The sequence below is a fragment of the Pinus tabuliformis genome, chromosome 1_2 (assembly GCF_031772625.1).
Source record: "Pinus tabuliformis cultivar Carrire ecotype Pingquan chromosome 1_2, CPIR1, whole genome shotgun sequence".
NCBI lineage: Eukaryota > Viridiplantae > Streptophyta > Pinopsida > Pinales > Pinaceae > Pinus > Pinus tabuliformis.
This window is the reverse complement of record NC_142298.1, coordinates 980,797,768-980,807,785: the sequence shown is the minus strand read 5'-3', so window position 1 is coordinate 980,807,785 and position 10,018 is coordinate 980,797,768. Positions and strand designations below refer to the sequence as shown.

General features: G+C 36.8%; 1 pseudogene; it reads right to left on the bottom strand.

Annotated features, from left to right (window-relative positions):
• Positions 1-1,727: 1,727 nt before the first annotated feature.
• LOC149209288 (G-type lectin S-receptor-like serine/threonine-protein kinase SD2-5 pseudogene) lies at positions 1,728-3,524 on the bottom strand (annotated as a pseudogene).
• Positions 3,525-10,018: the final 6,494 nt, after the last annotated feature.

The window sequence follows — 10,018 nt, the reverse complement described above, 5'->3', positions numbered from 1 at the left end:
TCTTGGCATTGTGTACAGAAGCTGGAATTCCCATGTATGTCCCTGTAGTGAGGAGCAGAGTTTCGAGACGACGTTAATATATAGCTCGGGTAAGCAGATTGCTTGATTCTACCAATGGAAACTTGGTGATTTTTTGAGGTCTCTTACGAGCAAACTCTAGTTTAATTGGTGATTTTATTTCTTAGCAGAAAATTATGGAGTTTGTGGGTAAATATTAAAAAAAACACCGAAGTTTTAGTGTTAAATCGAAGTGGACATTTCCAGGTCCAGTTTGGATTCTTTGAATGCAATGTTGTAGGAGAAAACCAGTTGATAATTGACTACAATTAAGTCAAGTTGACCCATCTTTGCATTTCCACAAGCCTTGTGAGCAAGGTGCCGATTCCATATGGTCTACTTTTAAATAGTCGGGGGTTTAGAGTTCTATTGGAATTCAAAATGTAGCATTGTATATGATTTCATTTAATAATCAATATAAAAATTCTATGTTTTCCTATAACAATTATAATAAAAAATTTTGGGAATTTAACACTCTGAAATTTGGGAAGTGTGAAGTATACACATCTTTACATTTTCAGAAAACTCGTAAGCAAGATGCTTACCTTCCTACTATCTATAACACCATGATATGGAGTCGGTCAAATGAGAAAAAACAATAGAGATAATCTCAATGCAATGTTGTCGGGTCGATGCTTTGAATGCAATTTTGTAGGGGTAGACCACTAGAACTGATGACAACTAAGTCAAAAGTTGGCCCATGTTTCTATTTCCACAATTCTTGTGCGCAAGGCGCTGACCCCAACTCTACCCCAACTCTATACTGTTTACTTTTAAATAGCCGTGGGTTCAGAGTTCTATTGAAATTCAAAATGTAATTTTGTAGACAATTTTGTTTAATAATCAATATAAAACTCGATATTTTTCTGTAACTTTTAAGATAATTTTTTTCAGCAATTTAACTCTCTAAAATTTGCGACCCATCTTTACATTTCCAGAAAACTCATAAACAAGATCTAATTGATCTAAATGTTGTAGGTGTAACACATCATCAATTGCTTTCGAAAAGAACGTTGTAATGGTTTCTAATTTTGTTGTGTTATGTGAAAGCAGAGGAACAGTTTATTTTGTCTTACGAGAAAGGTGTCCTACAATGAAAACATTTGATTTACTGTGTTTCGTGGGAGAAACGGAGTGAATAAAATGGTCAGGGTCCTAATTTAGTTAGCAGGTTCTTTTGGATTTTTTTGGTGGAATCCTGTAACACGATTCTGATTAGATTGAAATTTTGTTTTTTAAATTGCATAGAGGAATTCAACATTAAGGAATACTTGTATACTACGACTCTTGCGCAATTTAAATTTACAACACTTACATATTACAATTACATGGGTTCATGGGACTGATTTCATCGAAATCTATTTGAAGATATGTCCATTTGCTATATTTTCCTTATGCACTTTTTCTAACAATTTTGACTAGGATACACATATCCTTCCCTTGAGGTTTATGTGTTTATTTTCTCTTACCAGATCAGATGCCCCATATTTAAAATGCTGTACATTTCTGTTTTGGTTAATACAATATAACTATATAGCTTTTTTCGTGCTGGAAAAAAATGCTGGAAAAAAATATTACAATTACCAAGCAATTTAAAATTACAATTTTATAAATTTTGCATCACATTTCAATTAAAATCAATAGAAAAAAACAGTTTCAATGAAGATCAATATAAAAAAAAACAGTTTAAACAGAAAAACTAAAAATTCAACAATTGGTTGATTCTTTAAAAGAATAGAAAAATGCTTATTTTAAGTTGTTTGGGAAAAACCAGCATTCTACATATTCTCGAAAAGAATGAAGAAAAAAAAAATGCTTATTTTAGTTGTTTCGAAGAAACTCAGCACTTGCTAACTCTTTATCAGAAAGAAAAAACACTGCGGATAAAATCCGAGAATCCCCTTTTTTGGTTGTTCAGAAACATAAGCAGACACACATTCAGCTGAAGAAGAGTGATTTTAAGGCCAGATATAAGGCTAAATGTACATAGTTTTGTAGAGACCTGTGCCTTAGCGGTCCAAATCCGGGGGCGTCTCGTCGTCGTCGAGCGAAGGGGCGAACGGAACCGTGCAGGATAATGGAGGATCCATCAACTCCAAATCTCCTTCCAATACTCGCACCAACGTTCCCATTGAAGGTCTCATTGCCGAATTGCTCTGAATACACCACAGCGCTGTCTTTATCAACCGATAAGCCTCATCCATCTCCTCTGGTCTTTTCAATTTCAACCCACTGTCAATCAATTCATCCATTTTCCCTTGCCTCGCCTTCTTGAAAGCAAGAGAAGGAAAATACCAAATTTCCGAATCCTGAGAGTTATCCACATTCCTGCTCCCCCTGATTATTTCCAGAAGGACCATCCCGTAGCTGAACACATCGGTCTTGTAAGTGATTCCCCACCCCATAAACCACTCGGGGGCCATGTACCCGGGCGTCCCTCTCACCCCTGTCACCACACGAGTCTCCGAATCTCTATTCAGAGACCTCGCCATGCCGAAATCGGAGACTTTCGCTTTGAAATCCTCATCCAACAGAATGTTCTGAGGTTTGACATCCAGATGCAGAATACCAAGTCTCGACTCTTCGTGCAGGTATGCAAGTCCCCGGGCTGTGCCGAGAGCAATGGAATATCTGGTCTTCCAATCCAACTTTCTGTCCGAAGCGAACAGCCATCTATCCAGAGACCCGTTGGGCATAAATTCGTAGACAAGAATACGATGCGGGCCTTCCACACACATACCTCGCAAGCTCACTAGATTGGAATGATTTAGGGAAGATATGGTGACGATTTCTGCACAAAATTCCCGCTGTCCATGCCCAGTCTGATTGAGTAGACATTTCACGGCAACTTGAGTACCATCTGTCAAGGTTCCTTTGTAGACTTTCCAAATCCTCCCTTTCCAATCTCTTTGCTGAAGCTGCCCGTGGCTGTATCCAGGGCCTGGAAACTGAATATCGTTGGAAGACCGGTCAGACTCTTCAGATAATCTCGATTAAAATCATCTGGCGCAGCTTCAATCGCGTGTGTAGGAGAAATCTCGATACCCTCAACCGCACTGGGAGAAGAAATCTCTGCACCGTCGTTTACCCCGGAACGAGAACGCCCTTTTCGTTGTTTCCACCGTAAAAAGAATCTCCGCACCAGAGAGAAGGCTAATAGGCTTGTTAGGAGCGAGGCAATGGCAAAGATTGCAGGACTAACGAGAATACCCAACAAGCATAACAAAAAAATCAACCCCAATATCATCAGCAGAGATCGTTTTGGGTTGCGCTCAGAATATTTGATAAGCCTACAATTCTGGAGCGAAAACCGACCTGGGTTCTGCGGAGTGTCCATTTTTCTTATTCACCTGCAGACAATGCATAGTGATACCTTTTCCCTCACATTTTATGGACTGATCTACCTTCATACCAAATTTTAGACCATTCGAATATGGAGATTGATTTGACATTAGGTTCATCACATTCATATCCTTGTACACAGTACAGATTAGATGTGAAGCATGGAATCTAGACGTGGCATTAATAGAAACCTCATTGGGAATCTTCGTTCAAATTCCTGCTCGCCAAACTAATTTTTTTTGGGGAAGTAAACTGTTTTGTTTAGGGTGGAAATTTCACCTATCATAACAAGTTTATCGAGCCATATATGATGGTGGATTGTCATATAATATATTTAATTATCATTATATAATTTTATGTGTTTTCTTTATAAACTACTCTAGATTCATATTAAATTTTTAGGGCGTAAACTTTTTTTCCAAGTGTAAAACTTGAAAAAAAAATTGTACTTTTAGAGATAGATCCAGAGCTTGATAGATCTAGATTCTCTAAAAGTGCAAATCTTTTGCCCGAGGATTAAATCATTATGATTTGAATTTTTTTATTTCATTTATATTCAGAGATAAGTTTTTATTTCGTTATCATTATAATTGGAATGATCAAATGACATGATTCAAAGTTTTTATTTCATTTATATTCCGAGATAAGTTTTTATTTCATTATTATTGTGATTGGAATGATCAAATCATTATGATTGGAAGATTTTATATACACAATTTCCATAGTTTTAAAATTTAGAGTATGTGTGATTTTTTAGGGTTACTGAGAATTATTTCAAAACACTCATGGCGATTGTTTCCACAATGTATGTGACCCCCTTTTGTTAGTAGAAGCAAACAATGACAACAACAATGGAGTATTAAGTTTTGTAGCCACTCAACAACATCATGCTAGGGTTTCAAATCTTAGGGCTCACTCAAAGATTTTGGTCTTGGCTTCAAGCTTCTTAGGAAATTTCCTTAATCAACCTTTTGCTTGAAAATTCGAGGGATATTGAGGTTGTCGGTCAACTTTGTGCAAATCACCTATGGTTAAGTAAGTTGCATTCCATGGATCCTCTAATGCTAAGAACCTTGTTGAGGAGTCTTCATCTTCATCTCCATTACCTTCCACAAAAGTGGGTTTGGTTATTTCTGCATTTATGTGTGAAGTTGTAGATTTGATCAAGATTGCGCTGGAAACCCTATATCCGTCAGTTGTCGCCTTGTTCTTAAGATATTTTCCCCTTCATGACTATTCCATTTGTCGAAAACCTCTTCATCTTACTTCTTTTGCTACAAATAGGAGGGGTCTTCTTTACGATAGGGCTCTTCTTGTACCCAAGTTGAGGCCATTGCTTTATATCTCTTGAACTTTTCAATCTTTGTGAGGCCAATCTTTGGTGGTACTTTCTATATATAAGTGAAAAAATTGGTCTAGTATCTACGCTTGCTATGAGAATTTAAGATTAGACAGGAACCCCTTCCATGAATTCACTTAGAGAATATGTCATAGCCAAGGACACTACAATCTTCCTAGTTTCAAGACTAAATGATATAGCCAAAGGTTGGGGTGCACCATTTGCTTCTTAGTCTATGGTCTTAGGGATGACCTTAAGCTAGGGCTGTCTCATCCAACCTCCAAAGAGCTCTCAGGGCTAGCCTTCATTTCGAATCAAGCTAAAGATATTCCAACTATCAAAGTGGAACATCCTCAATCCCATAATTTTTACATGGATTAGATGAAGCATGCCATTATTTGTTTTTTTAATGGGTTATGGTCATCAACATTTGTGCTTTGGGAATGGGTTCATTAGGCCTGATTCCCGAATAAAGATTTGTCTTTTTATTCAAAGGGTTTCTTTGTAGTGTATTTTAAAGATATTCAAGATTATCGAAAGGTTTTTGAACAAGGACTCTATTTTTGGGGTTGATCGTGGCTCTTTTGTAAACCATGGTTCACTGGTTTTAACCCTCTTTCTATGCCATCTCTCACCATTCTAGTTTGGGTTAGACTCCTGAATATGCCTCTTAATCTGTTGCATCCAAAGGTCTTAGCTGATGTGGGAAACTCACTCGATTGTTTCATTGAGGTAGACACAAAAAGGCTTGAGAGAGGTATTGCAATGTTTGCTCACATATGCGTTGAAATACGTCTCTGAAAAGCACTATCAGGTAAAATTCTTCTCAATTGGAAGGGCATTATTTTTTCATAGCTAGTGGACAACTATGAAAATATGGTTTTCTATTGCAAGATCTATAAATAGCACATTCATCTCCAGAATGTTTGCCCCTGTCCTCATGGACTCTTTCCTTCTCCGGATGCTAAGAATAAGATCCAAGGATGGCAAGATCCAAATGATCCAATAGGATATAAGAAACCTTCAACTATCAAGCCAGATAACATGCAACAGTAGAAAACCTCTACAACTAAATTGAGTCCTTTAGTCTCAATTTAACCTCGTGTAGTGCCATATTATCCTTCAAATGTCAAGGCCCACCCCTCAAATGTAGACGCAAGAGACACAATTGTGGCCTTAGATTCATCAATGAGTGAGTATAGATATTTCCATGAATCAGATCCCTCTCAGATAGTGATATGGAAACAACTACAATTACAAACCCCCTAGAATTGAATTTGACTCAAGGAAATGCAATAATTGTCTCCTCTACATCTGTTTCTGAAAACTTCTTAGAATTAATTGATGTTCACAAGAAAAAAAGGAAAAAAAGACCTTCGAAAAATCCCTGATCAATCATGAGCTCAATTATGAGGGTAGCAGTAAATGCATGAGCATTTTCATTTTTAGGTTATCTTGTCTTTCGAGTTTGGTTTTGGATGGATTCCTTAGGTATTGCCCAATCCAAATTCCTCAGCTTTCATGTAATCTTAGGTTAGTTTGGCTTTAGATATTGGATTTCATTAGACTTCCCCTAGAACTAACCAAGCCAATTTCTTAATTTGTATGTACTTAATTGATTAAAAGGTAATATAATTTTTAATTCACCAAAAAGAAATTCAAAATACAAACTCCATGTATATATTAAAAATACAATTTAAACAACAAAAAATTATATACAAAACATAAAACCATTATGTTGTAAATTACTTGGTAAAACATCATCAATTACTTTGGAAAAAGAACTTCATAATTTCTCTATCATGCAAAAGAAAAGAAATGAGTTTATTGTCTTATTATGTCACTGTTTAGGCAGTGACATCTATGATCGGTTTGTAGCTATTAGTTTGTCCGTACTTGATTTTTTTTTTTTTTCAATTTTCTATAGTGAACATTATGCTTTTCCTTGAAATTTTTGGGTGAGATCAGCCTCTCATTGCATACCCGACTCTAGGTTTCGAGGGTGGACGTCATCCTTCCATGCACGATTGATCGCGCTGATCAAACAATATAGGGGGGTACTGCAAAGACGATTCTGCGTACATCTGGGAGTTAAGTTCAACCTGCTTTGAGCTATGGTGTCGTAAATTTTGTTTTAAGAGTGTTGGTGGACAATTTATTAAGGGATTATCGATAAGTGCATTTCTAATTAGTCTAAGCCTACGAATGGAACTAGTTTTCTATAGTTTCGAGTTGTTTTCCGTATTCAAAGGCTCTGCGTTATTTTCTTGGCATTGTGGAGCTCACTAAAGCTAGAATTCCCATGTATGTTCCTGTAGCCAGGAGCGGAGTTTCCAGACGACGTTAATATATATTTTGGGTAAGCGGATTGCTTGATTCTACAACAGAAACCTAGTGATTTTTTTGGAGATGTCCTTGGGAGCAAACTCTAGTTTAATTCGTGATTTTATTTCTTAACAAAAAATTATGGAGTTTGTGGGTAAATATAAAAATAGCACCAAAGTTTTAGTGTTAAATCGAGGTGAACATTGTGGGGTCGAGTTTGGATGCTTTGAATGCAATGTTGTAGGAACAAACTGGTTAGTAATTGACCACAATTAAGTCGAAAATTGACCCATCTTTACATTTCCACAAGTCCCGTGAGCAAGGTGCTGATGCCGATTCCATATGGTTTGCTTCTAAATAGTGGGGGGTTTAAAGTTCTATTGGAATTCAAAATGCAACCTTGTATGGAATTCTGTTTAATAATCAATATAAAAGTTCCATGTTTTTCTGTAACAGTTACAACAAAAATTTTCAGGAATTTAACACTCTGAAATTTGCGAAGTCGGAAGTATACGCATCTTTACATTTTTAGAAGACTCGTGAGCAAGGTGTTGACCTCTCGACTATTTATAACACCATGATATGGAGTCGGTCAAATGGGAGAAAACATAGATAATCTCAATGCAATGTTGTCGGGTCGAGTTTGCTTTGAATGCAATTTTGTAGGAGTAGACCACTAGAACTTACCACAACAAAGACAGAAGTCGGCCCATGTTTCCATTTCCACAAGTCTTTGTGAGCAAGGTGCTGACCCCGATGTTAAAATAAGATAATTTCTCCTACATGAGGAGTTGCCGAAACATAGAGATTCAGTTAACCGAGTGATTGAGTGGTTGAGTGTTCGAGTGTTGAGTCAAGTCGAGTTAAATGATAGACAACTTTGAGTGTGTGATTGCATGTAGTTGCATGTCAAGATATTTTAGGCAATTAGCTACTTGGAAAATGCTTAAATACCTTTTATCGGGTTCATTGTAATCATCATGTTTTGTGTGATCAAGAGAAGAACAACAACTCGTGTTTTGTGTGAATTCATGCTTTCTTTCCTTCGCCTCACCAACAAATTGGTATCGGAACGATGTTATAAAGAACGAGTAAAACGAATTAGCAGCAATCCGTGTGACAAGAGAAATATAATTTTCCCTGGTGGATTAACAAACCTTGATTTAAGCGAAGTACGCGATTCAATCTCGTTTCCGTGGCGTTAACAGACTAACGCCGGCCGCTGGTCAATGTGCAGTGTGTTAATAGCATGAGAAATTACGACAAGTTCACGACAAGCGCGTTAAAAAGTTAAGTCACGTGGGGCGTTTTTTGTTCGGAGCACGAAAAACTCACGTGGGAGTCGTGGGAGTAATAAGGCTTACTATAATATTTCATAAAAATTTATGCGGTTCACGTGAAGCCTTAACATAAGGTTGTTTTTTTGAAAGGTTATATAAAGGTTTCTTGTTTTTTTATATATAAAGATTTAAAAAAAAATCTTTTATATATAAAAAGTAATTAAGAGTTTTCAAAAGGGATTTTTCAAAATTTTGTTTAATTGTCTTTTTGGGATAAAAAATTTAGGGTTTTATTGAAAGAGTATTTTTTCGAAAAAAAAGCTTTGCAATGTTTATAAAAGGAGAATTTTTTGGGTTTTCTTAAAGAGAATTTTTTTAGAGAAAGATGGCTTTCTCAAATTTCTAGTCCCAGTTCCAACTGTTTACTGGTAAAGATTATGATGTGTGGGCCATTAAGATGGCGACCACGTTGTAGGCGCTTGATGTTTGGGATTATGTCAAGTTTGAGTTTTCAGAACCTAAGAACAAAGAAGAAGAAGAACAAGCTCCCAAGCAAGAAATCGATAGCAAAGGTGCAGATGACGAGGAACAGACTCTTTCCTCTAATTTTGAATTACAGTGGTTAGGTGAGTTCTTTTACAGTTGCACGTTCTGATGATTATTGGTTATGGCACTTTCGATTTGGACACTTGCACTTTTCTAGTTTAAGATTGTTGCAGCAGAAACAGATGGTCAGAGGGTTACCTCCCATTAAAGAACCTGCTAGTACTTGTGGGTGTTGCACCTTGGGAAAGCAACACCGTGAAAGTTTTCCAAAGGGAGCTTCATACAGAGCAAAGCAACCTCTTGAGCTAACACATACAGACTTGTGTGGAACTATGAGGACATAGTCGATTGGTTGAAGTTGTTACTTCCTCACTTTCATTGATGATTACAACGGAAAGACTTGGGTTTAATTCTTGAAGTAGAAGTTTGAAACTTTTACAAAGTTCAAAGAATTCAAAGCCTTAGTAGAGAACCAAAGTGATCGACAGATCAAGGTATTGAGGTCAGATTGTGGTGGAGAATATGACTCAAAGGCAATCCATGATTACTGCAAACAACATGGGATTAGAAGACAGTTTACAACCAGGTACACATCGCAGCAGAATGGTGTAGCAGAGAGAAAGAACAGGACAATTATGAACATGGTAAGAAGCATGTTGAAAGGCAGAAACTTGTCTAATGAGTATTGGGCAGAAGCAGTTGCATGTGCTATTTATGTCATCAACAGATCACTTATAAAGAGTGTGATGAATAGAGTACCAGAACAAGCATCGTCGGGTATGTCTTGCAGTGTATCTCATCTAAGAGTATTTGGATGTGTAGCTTATGCACATGTGCCTAAGGAGTGAAGAGGAAAATTGGATAATAAAAGTGAAAAATTCATATTCGCTGATTATAGTGAGTAATCAAAAGCTTACAAATTGTATAACACTGTCACAAAAAAGACCATAATTAGCAAAGATGTTGTGTTCAAAGACCATGAGTCATGGATGAAACTGTAGACAAAATAGTTGATGCATAAGTGCCACTGATGAAAGAAGATGATGTAGCAGAAAAGGAGCAGCACGAATCACAGGTGAGACACCAAACAGAGACACACCAATAAAAACTCCAAGATTTTCAGAGTAGC